Raw genomic sequence first — 22,008 nt, forward strand, 5'->3', positions numbered from 1 at the left:
GATCCGGCCAGTGAGCAAGTTCTAGAATTGGCCCAGCATCCATGGGCTACTTTAGACAGGTAGGCAGTCAGTGGCAGAGCTTCATACTCTGGCACCAGGGGGTAGCGAGCAGGCGGGGGCGGGTCTGGTCTGGCATGCATCCCTGGGGCGTGGCACACGTCCTGGGGGCATGGTGTGCATCCCAGGGGCAGGGCGCACCACCCGCGGGGACGGGGCATGCATCCTGGGGGCAGGGCATGCTGCCCAGCGTGGGTGGGAGGCAGCCGCGATAGCACCCTGGGGATTGCGCTGCAGGGGGCAGTGCGCTCCCCCCACACTCCTCTTCCTCCGCCAGTGTAGGCAGTGCCTCCAGCCTGTCAATCACCTGCCATAATGTGGTCTCTGAGGCTGCCGAGATTCCTGCAACATGAATAAGTGAACAGAGTCAAGGAATTGCAAAGTAATCAGGGCCTTATTAGCTTTAGGAGACAAGATCATAATATTTACTTGCACTTTTCAAGCAGCAGCCCATTTATGGTACAACTTTTGCTCACTTTTCAAACAAAGCAAAATGAACCAAGGCAACAGTCTGTGTGAGAAATTCAAACCTTTCACCAGTTCACACCCCCTACCACTTTTCAAAAGAGGCATAACTTGAATTCCATTTCCTCCACTCAAAATTTGTCCCTATATACAGCTGTCTCATATCTAAACTCCCCCCCCCAATTTTGCCAATAATCGTTCTTCAACCCAGACACTTCTTTAGCCACACACACAGAGAGAGAATTAAATCTTTATTCCTCAAGACCGTAATTTTGTGCAATTACTCAGTGAGGGAGACTCACTGAAAAGCTTCTTATGCCTGACAGAAAACAGTACTCTGGTCTAGGGATGGACAAATCTGTCAATTTTTCTAATATTCAGTTTGCTCCATCTTTGCATCAGTTTTTGAACTTCTTTTTTTAAAAGTCTGCACGTACATTTGTGCACATTTTATGTGCATCTCTCCCAATAATATACCCATTTTTGAAACAATTTCCCCTAATATAATGCATCTTGTACATTATTTTCACTAATATATACTTTCCCCTTATACTGTACATGTCATTTTGGTATTCTTTTTGTTTATTGGAGAAGTGCATTGCAAATTCAGAGAGGTGAAAAATTCATTCATCCATTCATATTTTTATCTGTATTGCCACAAAAATGATCATGCTCAAAGCTACTTTCAACAAAGAAAACAGGAAAACTTCTCAAAATCTCCCATCGCAAGAACAATTTTATAATAACATAACAAGGTAGCCGGACAGTTTCACCCTCCCATGATGTTGGTCACAGTCCCTTTGCTGCTGCAATTTTAAAGGATAGCTATGTTTCAGTTCAGGGATTTACATAAGTTCCCAGTAAAATGCAAAGTGAACAAATTCATCCTTCATCCTTATTCTGGGCACATTCCTCCCCACATATGATTTCCAGGCTCAATGTATCTCACTTCAGTGGAGGAGAAAAGCCTGCTTGCTACAGTTCCTGCTAGCCTTCTTGTGGCTTCCCCAGGGCCTCGCATTCAGCAGGTAGGAATTACTTCTTTGTGTCTGTAACACACAGGACTTTGTTGAATAAATATATTGAGTGAAATCCAGTGCTAGTCATACGCCGAGTAAACCCATTGAAATCAGTGAGTTTTCTCTCTCGCCTGTTTATTTCAATAAGGCTACCACTCTATTCTGCCTTGGTCAGACCACACCTGGAGTCCTGTGTCCAGTTCTGAGCACCACAGTTTAAGAAGGATATTAATAAGCTGGAATGTGTGCAGAGGAGGGTGTGGCGTTTGCCCTCCTAGGTGTGTGACATCATACTGGGTTCATAAGGAAAGGGTTAACTAATTGTAAAATGACTAACCTATAGGAACCCAAGGGGAGGAGTTAGAGTTAGAGTGGTTAAGAAGTCAGTCTGGAGTTAGAGAAGGGAGAGAGAGGATAAATCTGTGGGTTGGGCTAGTTTGACGTGAGAGAATGAGAGAATCTGTTAAGAGGAGTCAGTTGGGATAATCAGTCAGAAGGTATTAGGAAGGTATAGGCCGGTAAAGAAACTAAGGGTAAGAAACTGACAAGAAAAATTATCTGAAACCATAAACTTGTTAATGCTTATAAAATAAAATTGTTTAGTTGGTTTAATTTTAACAACTGTCTGGACTCAGTGTGTACCCAAGAGTAACGGGTTGGTGGCAGCGGGGAAGCGAGCACAGTGGTGGCACAGGGATCAATAGACCGTCAAACGTCCAGGGACCCTGTGTGATCACCACAGAGGGCAACCAAGATGATCAAAGGTCTGAAAGCCAACCCTTATGAGGAATGGCTGAAGGAGCTGGATATGTTTAGCCTGGAAAAGAGGAAACTGAGAGGAGATGTGATAACCATCTTCAAATATCTGAAGGACTGTCACCTGAAGGAGGGAGCAAGCTCTGGAGGTTAGGACACGAAGCGATGGATTCAAGTGACAAAAAAGTAGATTCCAACTAAACATCAGGAATCACTCTCTGACAGTAAGAGCTGTTCAACAGTGGAACGGTCTCTCTCAGGAGGTTGTGGACTCTCCTTCCTTGGAGGTTTTTAAGCAGAGATTGGATGGTCATCTGCCATGGATGATTTAGCTGAGATTCTTGCATTGCAGGGGGTTGAATGAGATGGCCCTTGGGGTCCCTTCCAACTCTACCATTCTATGCTTCTATGATTCAATGAGTATGACTAACATTGAGTATAACCCATTAAGGGGAAGCCTGCAAGCGCAGGAAGCCTTCCTCCCTAGCCCTATATCCCAGGAGAAAGACAAGCAGGTCATCAGTTGGCCCAGAGCCCAATGCTATGCCAGTTCTACCAGGTCTCTCTGCCAGCCCCACCAGGCAAAAATACAGAGCTTTTTGCAACATGTTGCTTATCCTGCATAAGCTGCCTTGAGTACTAGCCTGGCAAAGCAAGAAGACAGAACCAGAATGCAGTGCTGGAGAATACTGTATGTGTTGAATACACAAGGCTGCCAACATTGAGTCTGGTCAATCTGCTTGCCACTTGCAGAACCTGGAGGTTGAGAGGAAATATGTGTCAAGAGCAATGCTGTCTTCCACCATTCATGTTGCTTCATCTCTCCTTCAGTTGCCCACCTCTGTGCTTGTGTCAGGGAACTGCCATCGGAAGGAAGGGAAGTGAAAGGGCTCACACAGGTTGGGAGAGACTCAGCAGCTGAAGAGGGAACCAGTAGGGGGAGAGGAGCTGGGCTGAGGGAAAGGGAGCTGGAGGGATGGCTCAGAGACACTTCCAGCGAAAACAGTGGGGAGGTTTCAGGACCTCCTGTAGGGACACCCACTCCTCGCCGGAAACTGTCACGCAGAGAGTCCAGAAGACGTGTTTCCGTTAAGGAGCTTTTATGTTGGAAGCGATTCCGAAAGCAACCACTGTCGGAATCTGCCAGCGACTGACGGAGCCATGTTTAAGGGGCTCCGTTACAGACAGAGGTTTGCAAACTTGACCAAACTCTGAGGGACTAGGATTTTACACACAAGCAGCTCATCGTCCCATCACAGCATTCCGACAGTCTTCGTGAGCAGCTTGTGCAGGAGAAGGCATCATGAGCAACCCAGCCGGAACCGGAGAAGCAGGAGCTGGAGCGGGTCCAAGCCTGGAAGAAAGGTACCGGGTGTTGGAGGTCCAGCTAGCGCTGCAGACGGCGAGGCTTGAGGAGAGGAGGGCTCAGGATGCAGACAAAAAGGGGAAAGACACCCAGCTCGTCAGAAAGGTACCAGGATTGGTGCAGAAGTTTGGGGGGGAGCCCAAAGACTATCATGGCTTTCGGACAGAGATGCAATATGCCCTCAATCTGCAGTTTGATGAATTCCCTGACGAGGAATCAAGAGTGGCTTTCGTGATTGGGCATCTTGAAAAGGGGGCGAGAGACTGGGTTAGACCCCTGATGGCAGCGAATAGTGACGTCCTAAAGGACACGATGAAGTTCTTTCGCGCCATGGATCTGATGTTTTCCAGCGATATTGAACAGGGAGTGGTCCGCAGACAGTTAATGGCTTGCAAACAGGGGAGCCGATCTGTCCGTGAGTACTGGACTGAATTCACCATGTTGATCCATAAATTGGGGTGGGATCTATCGGCGGAACCCATTCAAATGCTTTTTGAAGAAGGGCTTTCTTCGGCTGTGAAAGACGAACTTTCCCGGGCGCCCAGGGCGGAGTCTATGGACCAGCTGACCAAATCAGCGCTGACCATAGGAGCGCGCCAGGAGGCGAGAGCATTGGAGAGGCGGGAAGGGAAGGGGGAACGTTGGAAGGAGTTCCGCATTCCAGACATTCCAGAGCCAACTTTCCCGCCGGCAGAGCCGATGGAAATCGGAACAGCGCGCGCGCGCGCAGTTTCAAAGCCCAGTGAGGGGGGAAAGAAGGAGGGAAAAGGCGCCCGGAAATGCTATCTCTGCCAACAGCCAGGTCACTTTGCCAGAGTCTGCCCCCAGAGGAAGGAATGGCAAGGGATGGTAGGAGCTGTGGAGGGAAGAGAGGAAGAAATACCGAAGCAAGTAAAAGCCAACGCCTGGCTGCCACCGTCGGGGCACAGCAGTCAGGCCAAAGAGCAGTGAAAGTGCCCACGCCAGAACCTCCTAAACCCGCCCTAGTGATAGAAGTGGCGCTAGAGCTGCCAAACGGACACCCTCTAAAGATAAAGGCGCTGTTGGACTCAGGCAGCTCCTGCAATTTCATGAGCAAAGAGTTTGCAGCTGAACACCAGATACAGACGATCCCTTTAAGCAACCCCCTGCAGGTGACCACGATCGATGGCAGGGAGCTGTTGGGAGGAGAAGTCAGCTTGCAGACCGTCCCAATGATAATGAAGGTGGCAAGGCACACCGAACTGATAGCGTTTAATGTGGCCACCTTGGGAGGAGCTCCCATTATATTGGGGATGAGCTGGCTAGCGTTACATGATCCGCTGGTGGGCTGGCATCAGAGAGTGGTTTCTTTTGGTTCAGCACATTGCTTAGAACACTGCAAAGAGGGAAAGGGTTTGGCAGGGGCCCAAGCCACCCTAGCAGGGACTGAAGTAACGGAGAACGTGAAGGTACCACGACAATACGCAGATCTCCGCGACGTCTTCAGCGAAAGGGAAGCTGACCAATTACCCCCGCATAGACCCTTTGACTGTCAAATCAATTTACTCCCTGGGGCACAGCTCCCTGTAGGCAAGCTGTACGCCATGTCAGACAGAGAGATGCAGGAGCTAAGAGAGTTCATTGACAAGAACCTGAAGAGAGGGTTCATCAGAGAGTCCAGGGCGGTGGGGGGCAGCCCAGTGTTTTTTGTGGATAAAAAAAACACGAACAAGCCGAGGCTTGTGTGTGACTTCAGGGCCTTAAATGCAGTGTCAGAACCAGTGGCTTTCCCTATGCCCAGGATTGACGACATTTTGACAAGGGTCAGGAAGGGAAAGATTTTTACTAAACTGGACCTAAGGGGGGCGTACAACCTGATACGAATAAGGAAGGGGGATGAATGGAAAACCACCATGTTCACCCCTTTGGGGGCATTTGAATATTTAGTTATGCCCTTCGGCCTACAAGGAGGCTCCGCGTGCTTTCAATCGTTTATGAACCACGTCCTGGGGCCTTTGCTTTACAAGAATTGTGTGGCCTTCTTAGACGACGTGTTGGTGTATTCTGAGAATGAGGAGCAGCATGTGAGAGACGTCAGAGAAGTGTTGAGCAGGCTGCAAGCCAACCAGCTGTGGGTGAAACTGGAGAAGTGTCAGTTTCATACCAAGGAGGTGGAATTCCTGGGGTATCGCCTGTCAGACAAGGGATTGGCCATGGATCCCGGCAAGGTCCAGGCGGTGCTGGAATGGAAAACACCCAAAACAAGGAAGGATGTGCAGAGGTTCCTAGGATTTGGGAACTTCTATCGTAAGTTCATCCGAAACTTTGCCCACCTGACGGCGCCCATTACGGACTGTCTCAGCAGTAAGAAGAAGTTCGTTTGGACTGAGGAGGCGGAGCGAGCATTTGAGGAACTAAAAAGGGCCTTCGCCTCGGAACAACAACTCCTGCATGTGGATTTACAAAAACCGATGAGAGTGGAAACTGACGCATCAGACAGAGCGATTGGGGCGGTGCTTCTGCAGCCAGGGAAGGAGGAGTCAGAGTGGAGACCGTGTGCCTTTTTTTCGCGAAAGCTGAACAAATCCGAGAGGAACTACACGGTGTATGACCGAGAACTACTAGCCATTCATGAGGCGTTCCGGAGATGGAGGCACCTGCTAATTGGCGCACAACATAAGGTGCAAGTGTGCACTGACCACAAGAACCTAGAGTATTGGAGGACGGCACGAGTGCTCAACCAACGGCAAGTGAGATGGGCCCAGGAGTTCTCCAAATTTAACTTTGAGATTTGTTACGTGCCAGGCCCAGAGAACATTAGGGCGGACGCTCTCTCACGCAAACCTGAATATTTGGAGGAGGAGGGAGCACCCGAAGAGAGACATGTCATTCCAGAGGACCGCTGGGTGTGTGGGGCGGCATTGGTGGGACAAAGAGAACTGGTAGAGGAAACAGAGAATGATGAATACGCCCAGAATAAGCTCAGAGGTCTTAGGGGTGAGGGAGAGGAACCAGGGGGTTTCGAGGAAAGAAATGGAGCTTTGTATTACAAAGGGGCACTGTATATCCCTGAAGGAGACTTAAGGGGGAGGGTACTCAAGCAGTTGCACGACAGCCCCACGGCGGGGCATTTTGGACAACACAAAACCATGTGGTTGGTCACCAGGGAATTTTGGTGGCCTAAGGTGAGGGAAGATGTACGGGAGTATGTAAGAGGGTGTGAGCAATGCCAGCGAGCCAAAGGGGAGAGGCGGGCACCGGCGGGGCTATTAGAACCCTTACCAACCCCAGAACGACCTTGGGAGGCAGTGTCGATAGATTTTATGACTGATCTGCCGAAGTCCAAGGGGAAAACAGCCATCATGGTGGTGGTAGACCTACTAACAAAGATGTGCCACTTTGTAGCCTGCTCGCATGCAGTCACGGCGGAAGAGACAGCGAAGTTATTTGTAGAACACATTTTTAGGTTGCACGGGGTGCCATTGAGGGTGGTCTCAGACCGAGGAAAACAATTTACTTCCAGGTTCTGGAGGAAGCTCATGAGCTTACTGCAGGTGGAGGTCAACTTTTCGACTGCCCGGCACCCTGAAACCAACGGGCAGGCGGAAAGAGCAAACGGGGTCCTCCAGCAATACCTGAGGTGTTATGTCAATGACAGAGAGAATGACTGGGTAGAAAAGTTGGCGCTGGCGGAATTTGCCTACAACAATGCCGAGAATGTGTCCACAGGGATGAGCCCCTTCTTGGCTAATTATGGGTGTCATCCCAGGGCTTTCCCAGGGGGAGAAGGGGAGAGATGGGGTGTCCCGGCAGCCGAGCATTTTGTAGAAGAAATGGAAGCAATCCATCGTCAGCTCCAACTCAACTTAGAAAGGGCGAAGGAAGAATACAAGAGGCAGGCAGACAAGAACCGAAGGGAAGGTGAAACCATAAGGGTGGGAGATAGGGTGTGGCTGTCAACCCAAGGGTTGCCGTTCAAAGGAGGTTGTAAGAAATTAAGACCCAGGAGATTGGGTCCCTTTGAGGTCATTCAACAGGTCAACCCAGTGGCTTTCAGGCTCCGGTTACCCAACCACATGAAACTGCACCCAGTATTTCACAGGTCGTTACTGTCACCGTATGAGGGGGGACGAGAAGGGATGGCCACTCGGGGACCGGTCATAGAAGAAAGGGAATGCAGCAGCCATGTGGCAGAAATCCTCGACGCCAGATGGAAGGGGGATCAGGTGGAGTATTTGGTAGCGTGGGAAGGAGAACCGGAGTCAGAAAACACTTGGGTAATGGCAGAAGATATCAATGACGAGGTATTGATAGAAACGTTCCATCAAAGGTTCCCAAGGAAACCTCAGCCTGTGGAGAGGTTCCGGAGGGAATACTTTGGGACCACCGATGAGGAGGAGGAGTTGGAAGGATTCTCGGAATCGGAAGGGGAAGGGGAGATGGACTCTGAGGAGGAGGAGTACTTCGAGACCAGGAACCGCAACAGGTGGAGAGAAGTGTTCGGGACATCGGAAGATGAAGGAAGTTCATTCCGGGGTTTTGCCTCCTCACCGCCCGTAGAGGAGGGGGCGAGAGGGGATGAAGGGGGCCCTGGAGGGGAGGTGGATGTCAGGGAACTGCCATCGGAAGGAAGGGAAGTGAAAGGGCTCACACAGGTTGGGAGAGACTCAGCAGCTGAAGAGGGAACCAGTAGGGGGAGAGGAGCTGGGCTGAGGGAAAGGGAGCTGGAGGGATGGCTCAGAGACACTTCCAGCGAAAACAGTGGGGAGGTTTCAGGACCTCCTGTAGGGACACCCACTCCTCGCCGGAAACTGTCACGCAGAGAGTCCAGAAGACGTGTTTCCGTTAAGGAGCTTTTATGTTGGAAGCGATTCCGAAAGCAACCACTGTCGGAATCTGCCAGCGACTGACGGAGCCATGTTTAAGGGGCTCCGTTACAGACAGAGGTTTGCAAACTTGACCAAACTCTGAGGGACTAGGATTTTACACACAAGCAGCTCATCGTCCCATCACAGCTTGCCAACCACAAGACATGACTACCTTCCTGCTTGCTGAATAAGGTAGAAGAGAGGTGGGTTAGTGAAAGGGCCAATGGAGTATTCTGCCCTGGTATACAGAAGTTTTCTGTGTTATCAACATATAGCAACAGAGAGCTGTGTACACGTATGAGCCTTCCCTGGCCAGGAATCGGAGTTCGGCTAAAGGGAAGCAAGCAGGAGTCCTGAATATTCACATTTCAATATTTTGTTTGCACTTAGCTGTAGATCAACATGCAGATAAAGAGAGGGAGAGAAGGGTGCTTTTTAAACATTTTAAAAAGGCTGCACTATAAAATGGCTTTGTATCTTTTTCTTTACAGGATCTTTTAGTCCTGTACTACCCAGAAAGAAGCACGCTATAATTTCCACCATGTAAGTGCTCAGTGGGTTCAGCTGACCTTTAGAAAATATGTTCCTTTCTTTCAGCCCTTTCCTTAATGACTAGTTGATTATTTTTCACTCGGAGGCCCACTGGGTGGTCTAGGACCGCCCGTTCACAGCAGGAGTCGTTTGTGCAAAGAAGAAGGAATGAAAAGGGAAGGGTTTCTGCTTGCTTTTCTGCACAAAAGAAGACCACACATGCATTGACGATGGACCGTCTCCATGAAAGGGGTGATGGCAAGAATTCAAGGAAAGCATGATTAGGCAAGATGAATGAGTAACATACTGGGGTACTTTGGGATGTCTCCCCCTTGCCCCCCCTTTTTTATTTCCTGTAGCTCTGACTACTATTTTGCTTATGAAAAAAGGCAACAATCCTGTGGTTGCTCTTTGCTCACACGTTCTATTCACTGCCATCAAATCTCCCCATAGGATGGAGGGAGCAAGTCACATTGGGTTGTATTCTACTAAATAAATGCGCAAGCAGAACTACTTCCTCTTGCACCATGGGACTTCACTTCCTTCCCCACCCACCCACCCCACCTGCTCATGCACCCTGTTCCAGAGTGTTGTGGGGAAACCCAGAACAGAGTTAGGGGGTGCTTTGGAAGAAGAGAAGTGGGGGGGGTGGAATCCCTGTTGTGTAAGACAAAGTCATTCCACTCACTCCAAGTGCTGCTTGCTGCTACACTGAATGTGACCCACACCTTCCAATATTTGTCAGAAAGGAATTTGAGACATTGGTTTTACACCATGTAAAAAGATCTGTGGGAAGAAGAAGAAAAAGTGGGAAGAGAGATTGATTGTTAAACCACTTGTGAAGCTGTGAGGGAGGGAGGGGTCCCATCGTAACTCTCTACAAGCTACACTTCCCAGGATTCCTTGGGAGAAGCCGTGCCAGTGTGGTGTAGTGGTTTGGAGCGGTAGTCTCGTAATCTGGGGAACCGGGTTCGCGTCTCCGCTCCTCCACATGCAGCTGCTGGGTGACCTTGGGCCAGTCACACTTCTTTGAAGTCTCTCAGCCCCACTCACCTCTCAGAGTGTTTGTTGTGGGGGAGGAAGAGAAAGGAGAATGTTGGCAGAGGCAGTATGTCTCTGAATGCCAATTGTGAGGAATCACAAGTGGGGAGGGAGACCGTACTTGGGTCTTGCTTGTAGGCTTCCCACTGGAATCTGGTTGTCCACTGTGTGAGGACACGAAGCTGGACTAGGTGGGCCACTGGCCTGTCCTTATAAAGCAGAACCAATGACAGAGGGGAGATGGCATGGGAAGAATATGGCCTAAGTATGGATGGGAAAATCAAACACTGCTGATTAAGCCAGTGTGGTGTAAGGGCCAGTGTGGTATAGTGGTTAAGAACGGTAGACTCGTAATCTGGTGAACCGGGTTCGCATCTCCGCTCCTCCACATGCAACTGCTGGGTGACCTTGGGCTAGTCACACTTCTCTGAAGTCTCTCAGCCTCACTCACCTCACAGAGTGTTTGTTGTGGGGGAGGAAGGGAAAGGAGAATGTTAGCCGCTTTGAGACTCCTTCGGGTAGTGATAAAGCGGGATATCAAATCCAAACTCTTCTTCTTCTAAAGTGGCAAGATGGTGTTTTTAATGTATAGTGTGGATCAAGGGTTGGCAACCTAAGGCCTATGGGCCACAAGCGGCCCACAGGGGTCATTTAACCGGCCCCCGAGCTGCCCCCGAACTGAGCTGCCCACTCCACTGCATCAAAAATCGCGTCTGCGCATGCACAGATGCTGGAAATCGCCACGATCTGGCCCACAGAGGGATCGCCACTGGAGTGAACCGGCCCAGGCGAGGAAAACCTTGCTAATCCCTGGTGTGGATGGAGCCTTTGTATCATGCCTAGTTTGGCTTCAGTGAGCGCACAAAATAGAAAACTGAGTGATATTTCATAAGCAGTTTTGAAGGACTTCATGCACACACTTACTCCCTACCATGAAGTTCAAAATACAGTGATATTCAGAATCACACTAAGGCCAAAATACCAACTTTTTCATCACATCAAAATACCTACTTTTTCATTACCCACTTTTTTGAAAGGCAAATGCATCTGTAGAGAGGGTAGCATAATTCAGTTGGAGACTCTAGTTCTGGGTGGAAAGGAGGGGATAACCCCCATCTCCACATACTGCATTTCAGGTTGAGCTTGAAGCAACTTTTTGCTCCATGGGACGAAGCATACAGGCACCGCTGACCATTTTTAAAAACCTCAGGAGACCCAACTGTTGACCTCTAACCATCTCATCTTGTAGGACTCTTAGTAGTCTCTGTTTTGTACATGAATTTAATGTTTCTATTTAGTCTTGGAGCTATGATGTCTTCATTTTTATGTTGTCATTTTAGATAACACCTTGCCATATATTCATTTCCCTTTTTTTGTTATATCATTTGCTTGCTCTGTTATGCATAGGAGGGTGGCAACACGAGAACAGGCCTTTTCTGTGGTGGCTCCCTGTCTGCGGAATGCTCTCCCCAGGGAAGTTTGCCTGGTGCCTTCATTATACACCCTTAGGCACCAGGCAAAAACATTCCTTTTTAACCAGGCCTTTGGTTGATTTGATTGACATCTATGCACTTTTAAAATGTGGCTCTTTTTGAGTGGTGGTGGTTATTGGGTTGTTGTTTTTATTTTGATTATGTATTTTCGCACCCCGTCGTGGGGATTCAAACTGCCAACCTTCCAATCGGCAAGCCCTAGGCTCAGTGGTTTAGATCACAGCGCCACCCACATCCTTAAAGAGCTCTATCTATCTATCATCTATCTATATCGATATGATTTTTGTGCTTAGTTTTTCCAACCTATAGTAACAGGTATTATTATTATTATTAATAATAATTGAATTTATAAAGAGCTATATATAAATTTAATTAATAAATAATAATAATAATAATGTTACTATAGGTTGGAAAAACTAAGCAAAAAATCATATAGATGATAGATAGATGATAGATAGATAGATAGATAGATAGATAGCGCAAAATATTCAGGCCAGCAGCTGTGGAACGCTGTTTAAATCTGAGAAATCAAGAAGATGATACGATAAGGTACCCAGAATTAATTAGAAGCAGGCTTCTCGAAAATGTGAGGTGTCAGATATTTCTATCTGATAAACTCATGAATTATATAACAAACATAATCTACCAGAGTATGAAGGTCAGAGGCCTGCAAATCCTCCACTGGAAAATGTTCTCTGTGAAGGAAGAGCATATGTTTTCTGCCAGTGGAATTCTCTAAATTATTCTGATGCTATTTTCAACCTGTCAGCTTTGTAACACAGAAAACTCCTTGAAGCCTGGTTACCCTTCACAGAGCAATCCTACAGACCAGGGTTAGGCAACATGGTACCCTCCAGATGTTTTGGACTACAACTCTCATCATCAGCTACCATTGGCTTTGCTGGTTGGGGCTGGTGGGAGTTGCAGTCCAAAATACACCAAGGATGGCAGAGTAGAGCACTATCCTGGCAGAAGAGCTGCCATGTTCTATACCTGCTCAGTACAGAAAGGGAGCAAACACACAGCTCAGAAAACCCCCAAATAGCATAAAAATGGCAGACACACAATCAGCATCCATTGGTGAATCAGGGACAGGGACATTAATGCCACCTTCACCAGGAGGGAGCCAGTTGGCTCATGGGGATGGTAACACCTCTCCAGCACACACACTTTGACATCACAATACACAAATCATTCAAAGAGGCCACCTTCAGTGCCCTGAATCTAACAGCCTCACTGGCCCAGAGAGGTATGGCTTGTAGCATAACACACAAAGGGAAGGAAAAAGAGCCCATACGACACAGCAAGTCCATCCTCTGGCCAGAATGCCTATGACGAGAGCACACACGGGTCCCTTGGGGCAAAGGTGTGATCTGTGTAATTTCACAACAGTAGACATAGAGATGAATGCCGTTTGGGGCAGAAGATGAACTGCAGTGGAACGGAAGCAGTGCTGCATGTGTGAAATACAGCGTGGAACAGAGAATAGTGCTTCCTAACATCCTGAGCAGCAACTCAAGTGCACAGAATCTGCGAATAAGGCTCCGCTTACCTTTTGCATGCCTGGGAAAAAACCAGTCCTACCAGAAGCAAATGAGAGGGAGCTTCCAATATTTACATGGTGGTGAGCCTGAGGCCCAGAGGCAAAAGCAGCCCTCTAAGCATCTCTCTCTGGTTGTTGGAGTGGTTCCCAGGCCACACAACCCTTACCAGCCCTGCATTACACCCCAAATATTTTTGCCCAGATAGAATGTGTCCTTGACCTCTGATAATGCCTCTTGCTTGTCTGGGTGGAGGATACTGCAGAGTGTGTGAGTGTGTGTAAAAACTAGATTATTACACAAAGGTGAAGATGGCATCCATTGCTCCATCTACGGGTGCCTCTGACCCTACCCAGCACAGTTGTCCAGAAAGGAATGCAACCCTAACCTGAAAGAGGTTCCCCACTATGGCTATACTCAAAGCTACACTGCAAACACCCCAGAGTAATTCCATAACCACTTAGCCACAGTGGCAAATAAAGGATAAAGATGCCATGGGTCATTTGCCTTTCCCCAGCCAGTGGTGGTTGGCAGAGAAGCGTAGGCAGGCCAAGTGTTGCTCACCTGCCTTCCAAATGCCAAGCACCATTGCTGGTTGCTGAGATGGGGTGGCTCAGGGTGCCCAGCATGGTGCAGGTAGCAGGAGCATGGCATCTGCTCTGCCACCATGGCCGCAGCACAATGAACTCCCTGCACCTCACTCTAGACCCCTTCTCCAGAACCAACAGTGATGCTCGGCAATGGGAACACCATCAAAGCACATTCTTTCCACATCAAAGAATACTGGGAACTTTAGGTTGTTAAGGAACTGTGGTTCTGTGAGGGGTGAACTACAGTTCCTAGGAATCTTAAAGGTAAAGGTAAAGGGACCCCTGACCATTAGGTCCAGTCGTGACCGAGTCTGGGGTTGCGGTGCTCATCTTGCTTTATTGGCCGAGGAAGCCAGCATACAGCTTCTGGGTCATGTGGCCAGCATGACTAAGCCGCTTCTGGCGAACCAGAGCAGCACATAGAAACGCCGTTTACCTTCCCGGTGGAGTGGTACCTATTTATCTACTTGCACTTTGATGTGCTTTCAAACTGCTAGGTTGGCAGGAGCAGGGACCGAGCAACGGGAGCTCACCCCATCGCGAGGATTCGAACAGCTGACCTTCTGATAGGCAAGTCCTAGGCTCTGTGGTTTAACCCACAGCGCCACCCACGTCCCTAGGAATCTTAGGGGAGGGGAAATACGATTTAAATGTATTCCATGTATGTAGCCACCGAGTAAGTTTGCTCGTTCCCTGTGCCACCTCATCCCACCCATAACAACAGCCTGTTTGGACCGTTCCACCAGCATAACATCACCAGAGTACTTTACGTAGTGCCAGCATAGCACTGCTTTTGCCAAATCCTGGATCCCTTCAGCCAGCATAAGCTTTGGATTGTTCTGTGAGTCTTTTACTCCCTTATCCAAGACCTCAGCGGCTTTGGAATTTGAAACCCATTGCTTAAGGAAACAGTTTACCCAAAGAATTCTTAATTTGCTCACAGAAACTTTCCCCTGGTTTTAGATCCACATTTATTTCCCACCTAATTATTTCAGCCCTGCACTTTTTCAGATCTTTTATTAACATTATTAAGCTCACTGAGAGAAGAAATATCATAAACAACCCAGATATTCTCTTGCAAGCCCATGCGTTTATTTTTAAATCACCCTCCTTGTTTCAAAGGAAGAAAAACAAGGTCTTATTAATTTTGCATTCGAAGTCAGCCAACATCAACACTGTCACTTTCCAGGTAATTTATGTTATTAAAAATAGCAATGGTACCTTAAATATAGCACTATGAGGCAAACAAGGAATGAATGTAAGCATCAACTATGTCATCACATACCTAAACATTCGTTTTGGAACACCAGCTGACGGTATGTGTGGTTAAAAATTGCTGAGACAATAAGTATTAATAATTCTCCTTTATGTTTACTGTGGTAATTGGGTTATGATTTGTAACTTATTTTTGTTTTTCATCTTATGGCTAAACTAGGGTCAAGATCTGACCAATTCCTAAATAAGATGGAGGGGCCAGTCTATTTCCAGTTCATGTCATTTTCACATATCTTCATTCATAAGCTTTCCCTGTTCCATTTCTGTCTTCTGCAGGTGTTGTTTTTTAGCAGTCACATGAAAAGTCACATTTGAATATCTATATTTAACATATTGTTAACAAATACACATTTCTCAAGCTATTTTTTCTTTTAAAGCATACTTTCTATGTGTATTTCATCCTAAAATAACATTTATACACAATTTTGTACTTTTTAAAGCCATTAACTCCAACACAAAATTTGGAGAAACGTGGAACTGGAAGAACAGCTGTGTTCAAGTCCATACATGAATCTGAGATATGGAACTGAAGCCAACTTGTTCTAGAATTATTATTATTATTATTATTATTCCTGGGGGATGCAGGGGGACGCATACCCCTAAACATTTTGCAAATCTTTGTCCTTTTGTCCATGAACTGTATTTATTTTCCCCAATTTGAACTATAAAATGGTGGTTTTCTTGAGTCAAAATGAGAGTACCTCTAAACATTTTTTTAGTTTACACTTCCCTTACTCTGATTTCGGCGACCCTCTACATTTATTTACCGTTTCCCTTATTTGGTCTATGTTCCTATGCAATTACTTGCTAAGCCAAGCAAAAAATACTGCATTCTGATAATAAGCTTTAACATCTCCATTTCACAAGTGTGAGTTGATCTGGACTGCAGACACTTGTCTACTTGTTGCAACCACATCCAGACCATAAGCACTAAATAGCTCCACTTGTCTGGACTGTTGACATTTGTCTAACTGTTACATTTGTTTGGGGGAAAGCAACATCCTCATTCCTCACACCCATAACCTGGGGTCTAAGTCAGCACCCCTTGCAAGAGGCAACTTATGAAAGCCTCCTAAGCTTAATAGTCATGGAATGAGGGTGGTCCTCTGGTGGATCAAGAATTGGCTAAGTAGCAGAAAGCAGAGAGTAGGAATAAATGGACAGTTCTCAGAATAGAGGGAACTAAAAGCGGAGTCCCCCAAGTATTGGTATTGGGGACCAGTGCTTATTAACCTGTTCATAAATGATCTAGTCCTATGAGCAATGAGGTGGCCAAGTTTGCTGACAATGCTGACTTGTTCAAGGACATTAAAACAAAAGGATATTGCAAATAGCTCCAAAATGGCCTCTCCAAACTGAGGGAATGGGTGGTAAATGCAGTTCAATGTAAACAAGTGTAAAGTGATCAGGGCCGGATTTAGGTTTCATGAGGCCCTAAGCTACTGAAGGTAATGGGGCCCTTTATATGCGATATTTTAGGGAGCAGGCTAGCAGGCGGGGCCCATTACTTACATCATAGGAGCCTACAAACACAAAACACTGTTGCTGTATGTAGGTTTTATGTTATTTTTTTTATCTTATATTTTGGAAATGTACATCCAGTGTTTTTTTCCTTTAAATTTTTTGGGGGGCCCCAAGAGAGTGGGGCCCTAAGCTATAGCTTGTTTAGCTTATATGTGAATCTGGCACTGAAAGTGATGCATATCTGGATGGAAATAAAATCTTAATTTCACATATACACTCGTGGGGTCTGAACTAGCACTGACTGATCAGGTACGAGACTTTGTGGTCGTGGTGGTTGAAACTGTTGACCCTGTGTGTGGCAGCTGTGAATTCCTTACTAGGAATTATTAGGAAAGGAAATGGAAATAAAACTGCCAATATCAAAGTTTTGAGCAGTAGGCTGCTCTCTCTCTCTCTCTCTCTCTCTCTCACACACACACACACACACTTTTAGTCCATAATAACATCTGAAAATGGCTGTACAAGAAGCAGTTTATGATTGACAGCTTCACACATACACTTTTTTTCAATACAAAGTCTAAGCTATATTTGTTGTCATAGCCAAAAGAGGAAGCAGTCTTTACACAATTAGCTTCTTTATTACAAGCGCCTCGAAGCATAATTAATTCATGGCTTCTTCCATAATATTCTTTTAATTAGTGATAAAAAGTAGTAGTATGCCTCGTAGACAGACTAGGCAATAAATTAATAGGTATAGAACATTATTTAATTACTGTGCTCAGTTATCTTGTTTTAAACAGAACTTGTATTTTTTAAATACACTCGAACAGACGACCACAAATATGCTAAAATCACACCTTAAAGTATATTCTCTCCTACTTTCATTATTCTGGTTTTATATGTCAGTAAAAAATAAAAGCAAAAATCCTTTCTTTACGTCACAAGAAATTTACCTTTAGATTCATCTTTAGAATGAATCTGTTGGATTTGGTGCAAGGAATTTATTTCATCATGACCTAGAGTAGCAATGGGATACCTGCAGCCTTCCAGATGTTACTGAAGAACAAGTCCCATCATCTCTGGTCATTGGCCACGCCAGCTGGAATCTCCGCCAACCTCTGGAGGGCTAGCTCTGATCCAGAAACATATGTGGATTAGAAGAGCGAAGCTTATCCCTGTGAAAGGGTAAAAGTTTTGTAGAGGAGATTGTCTGGATAGATAATTATCAACCCATTTTTTAAACTTGTCTTGGGGCACTACAAACCCAGGAAAGTGAGAGAGAGAACAAAGAGCCCTTACTGATTCTGTGCTACTTGAAATTATTCAGCCACAGAGGTGCCAACACAGGAAGTTGAACAGGATGTCACTCAAAGTCAATGTAATTCCTGCTGCAGGCATTTTTCGCTTGTGTCACTGCGCCAACTACAATGATCCCTGTTAATCCAGTGCAGTCCCTGAACTGCTTTCAGGCAACAAGTACATTGGGAACATGAAAAACACTAAATCCTATAACTCACTGAGTCTGGTGACATGTTACACTCCCCCAAGATTGCCAAGATGATCAAGGGTCTGGAAGCTAAGCCTTATGAGGAGCGGTTGAAGGAGCTGGGTATGCTTAGCCTGGAAAAGAGGAGACTGAAAGGAGATATGGTAGCCATCTTTGAATATCTAAAGGGCTGTCACATGGAAGAGGGAACATGCTTGTTTTCTCCTGCTCTGGAGGGTAGGACTCGAACCCATGGCTTCAAGTTGCAAGAAAGGATATTCCGACTAAACATCTGGAAAAACTTTCTGACAGTAAGAGCTGTTCAGCAGTGGAACAGATTCCCATGAGAGGTGGTGGACTCTCCTTCATTGCAGGTTTTTTAATAGAGGTTGGATGGCCATCTGTCATGGATGCTTTAGTTGAGATTCCTGCATTGCAGGGGGTTGGACTAGATCACCTTTGCGTCCCTTCCAACTCTAAGATTCTATGATTTATAAAACATGGCCATACACAGCAAAGCTCTACTGTTTCAGAATTCTGCCAGAGATAGCCAGAGTTTCATCAGCAAACACACATGGAAGTCACCTTTCTCTCCCTGTTGTCTCTGCTTATGAGTAGACCCACCCCCTACTTCGGGGTACCTCGGGGTACCTCAGTGGTACCTCGGGTTAAGAACTTAATTCGTTCTGGAGGTCCGTTCTTAACCTGAAACTGTTCTTAACCTGAGGTACCACTTTAGCTAATGGGGCCTCCCGCTGCTGCCACGCCTTCGGAGCACGATTTCTGTTCTCATCCTGAAGCAAAATTCTTAACCCAAGGTACTATTTCTGGGTTAGCGGAGTCTGTAACCTGAAGCTTATGTAACCCGAGGTACCACTGTATTCTGTATTAACAGCGATCTCCATCCCTCTGCAGTGAAAAAAAATGGCACCAAGAAAGAACCCAAACCTTAAACATTATGAGCCAATGTGGTGTAGTGGTTAGTGTTGAACTGCAACTTGGGAGACCTGGGTTCAAATCCACACTCAGCCAGAAAATTCGCTGGGCAACCTTGAGCCAGCCACCTACTAGCAGCCTAACCTTCCACACAAGGTAGTTGTGAATGCAAAACTGGAAGGGAAGAACCACACGTCACACTGAGGCTGGAGCTAGACACATCAAAGAAGCGTTTCTGTTAAACACGTTGTAAGCTTTCTATGAGAAATCAGTCTGGCAAAAACGGAACTCCACAGCGCCACCTGGTGTCACAGAGTTATAATGCATATACAACACGTATAAAGCACTTTTTCTTTACCAATCTAGCTGAGTCTCGTGTCCCTTGCAGGAAAGTTGGGATATAAATTGGTACAAGGTATGGGATGTAGGCTCAATAGTGTTATATGCTGCCCCCATCTCCAAGCAGTGAGAGACTCCCAGGGTAAATAATATTTTTAACATAGTGTATAGGTTGGTATTTATATGCCATTGGTTTTGGTGAGAAAAGTAGAATGAGAAAGTTAATTGTATCATTGCACGGCACCCCAATCTCTGAGCGGTGTGAGGCTCCACAGTTCCAGGAGCTTAATCCAGGGTTTCCTTGGAATAAGAGACAGCAGTGACTGCAGTGTCTTTATGATATATGGTTTATTTGCACATATATACAAAACCTGAGCCTATGGTGGTGGTGTTCACAGCATTAACACCCACAGCCTTCAATTCCAGCAGAAATCAAGCATGTCTCTCCTTCTCAGGCTTCTGCCTCTGTCCTGCTTCCAGCTTCTAGCTCATACACACAACTCTGAGTTTTGTCCTTCTCACCAAGAGCCAGTGGAGGGGGCCCCACCCATTTACCCTCTAGCACAGAGACACTTCCTTTGTTACCCTAAAGGTAAAGGGACCCCTGACCATTAGGTCCAGTTGTGGCCGACTCTGGGGTTGCGGTGCTCATCTCACTTAATTGGCCGAGGGAGCCAGCGTACAGCTTCCAGGTCATGTGGCCAGCATGACTAAGCTGCTTCTGGCGAACCAAAGCAGTGCACGGAAACGCCGTTTACCTTCCTGCTGGAGCGGTACCGATTTATCTACTTGCACTTTGACGTGCTTTCGAACTGCTAGGTTGGCAGGAGCAGGGACCGAGCAACGGGAGCTCACCCTGTCGCGGGGATTCAAACTGCCGACCTTCTGATCGGCAAGTCCTAGGCTCTGTGGTTTAGAGCACAGCGCCACCCCCGTCCCAAGCAGCCAATAATTAAGGAACATTACCAAGCAGCTGGCCTGGCTACTTCAACAATGGAGTCCTCCATTGGATTTTAACCCTTTCTGGATCCATGAATTAGAAGGGTCTCAGGCATGCAGCCTAACACACATAACCCGCCAACTCACAACAATACGTTAACTCTCTCTTGCTGCAATCATTGATGCTGTAAAATACTTGACTTTTGCTGGTTTGTCCTCCGTATCTCTTATCTCTCATAATTCTTTTTAATCTTTTCCCGGAGTGCTTATCGCTCTTATATATTACTGCTTAGCTATCATCGCAAACATATTGCTACCACTTTTCCACGTTTTGACAAGCCACATAAGGAGCAAAAAGTGGCTGCTTTTTGTGAATCATAATGAGCCTCCCCCAAATAACCAAGACAGTGATTTTTGCAAAGCTTTACCCATTAATGTAGAAGGAAAAAAGAAAAAAGAAATATATCTGACATTTTTAGGTTTGCTAAGAACCTCTCCCACATGCGAAAGATTGCTCTTAATGCAGGGCAAAATTAAGTTCTAATAGCCCGCATTTTACCTTAATCGTTCTGAATTATCATTGCTCCTTGCAGAAAGGCTCTCAGGTCTGGTGACTAGGCAGCAGATAAAAAGGTTAGAAAACATGTATCTGACAAGTGCATCAAAACTCAAAGCAGGTGCTACCTGCTTTTGCAAACTTCTGAAAGGTCAGTCATGATGAGGCAAGTCCGCATCCTCAGTGAGCATCATGCTTTTGTGTAACTTTGTCACACTTACTAGAGAAATAATGGCAAGTGAAGAACTTGGCAAGTGAATAACAGGGTAATAAGTTTATTATTAGCTACCATAGGCACACACGACTAGCCTCTAATCGGGACTGGCCAGAAAATATTGTTGCCTCAGGCCCCCCCCCTCCGCCACTCATCCCTTGGCCCTCCAGCTGTTCTGGGACTACAATTCCCATCATCCCTGACCACTGGTCCTGTTAGCTAGGGATGATGGGAGTTGTAGTCCCAAAACAGCTGGAGGGCCAAGTTTGGCCATGCCTGTGTGTATACCGAAGCCAACTGGGCAGGTGATGAGTCGGCACATTCCACCACACCTGAGGGCTGTAGGCTAGCTTAGAGGATGCTGGGCATGCCGTGTGGTACCCACAACTCTGACCTGCAACACTGCATCACAGCTGCCTGCCTCCACCCCCCACCCCAAGTGATTTAATAATCAAGGCCTTTTCCTAGGGAACTCTAAAGATCATAGTTCTATGAGGAGAATAATCCCTTTATAAACTACAGTTCCCAGGATGCTTTGGGGGGAGCCATTACTGTTTAAAGTGGCACGATACTTTAAGTATGTAAAGTACAGATGACACACATGTGGGTTCATAAATGTACTGGGTGCCTGTGATGGCCTGGGGTTCGGACTCAGATGCTGAACCTGAGAGACCCCAGCCTGCACAGGATTCCCCGCCTCCAGAACCAGCTGAGCCCGGGCTGGGGCATGAGCCTGAAGGGTCCTCACCTGTGCTGGATCCAGGTGCAGGCATCAGCTGAGTCTGCTCTGGCTCCTGAGGTGATGGAGGACCCATTGCCTGCAGGTGCTCCACTCTCAGCCCCGTCAGAGGAAGCTGAGGTTGCCTCTGGGTCCAGTAACCCTCCAGCCTCTACTGAGCTGCAGAGGCTCAGGGCAGAGAGGCGGAGGGAACTAAGTTCCCACAGGAGGAGTGCTGGACTCCAGGAGAGGCGGGTCACCAGAGGATCGGGGCCGCCCTATGCCTCAGGGCAGATAAAAGCCGGCCAGCCCCAGTCCCAAGTTGCAGGAGCAACATTGTTGGTTGCTAGTTCCTGTCTGAACCCTGTCCTGCTTTTCTGCCTGAGCTCCTGA

General features: G+C 46.9%; 1 long non-coding RNA gene across 2 annotated transcripts in view; it reads right to left on the reverse strand.

Annotated features, from left to right (window-relative positions):
• Window positions 1-271: 271 nt before the first annotated feature.
• LOC308480267 overlaps window positions 272-22,008 on the reverse strand; it is a 54,135-nt gene continuing 32,398 nt past the window's right edge. For both annotated transcript variants that reach the window (XR_013987974.1, XR_013987975.1), the window contains 2 exons: window positions 1,296-1,571; window positions 272-399 (listed from right to left, as the gene is read on the reverse strand). This is a non-coding gene — a long non-coding RNA (uncharacterized lncRNA). The remainder of the gene's footprint in view (window positions 400-1,295; window positions 1,572-22,008) is intronic.

This window comes from Podarcis pityusensis (genome assembly GCF_964106645.2).
Source record: "Podarcis pityusensis genome assembly, chromosome: 6".
Taxonomy (NCBI): Eukaryota; Metazoa; Chordata; class Lepidosauria; order Squamata; family Lacertidae; genus Podarcis; species Podarcis pityusensis.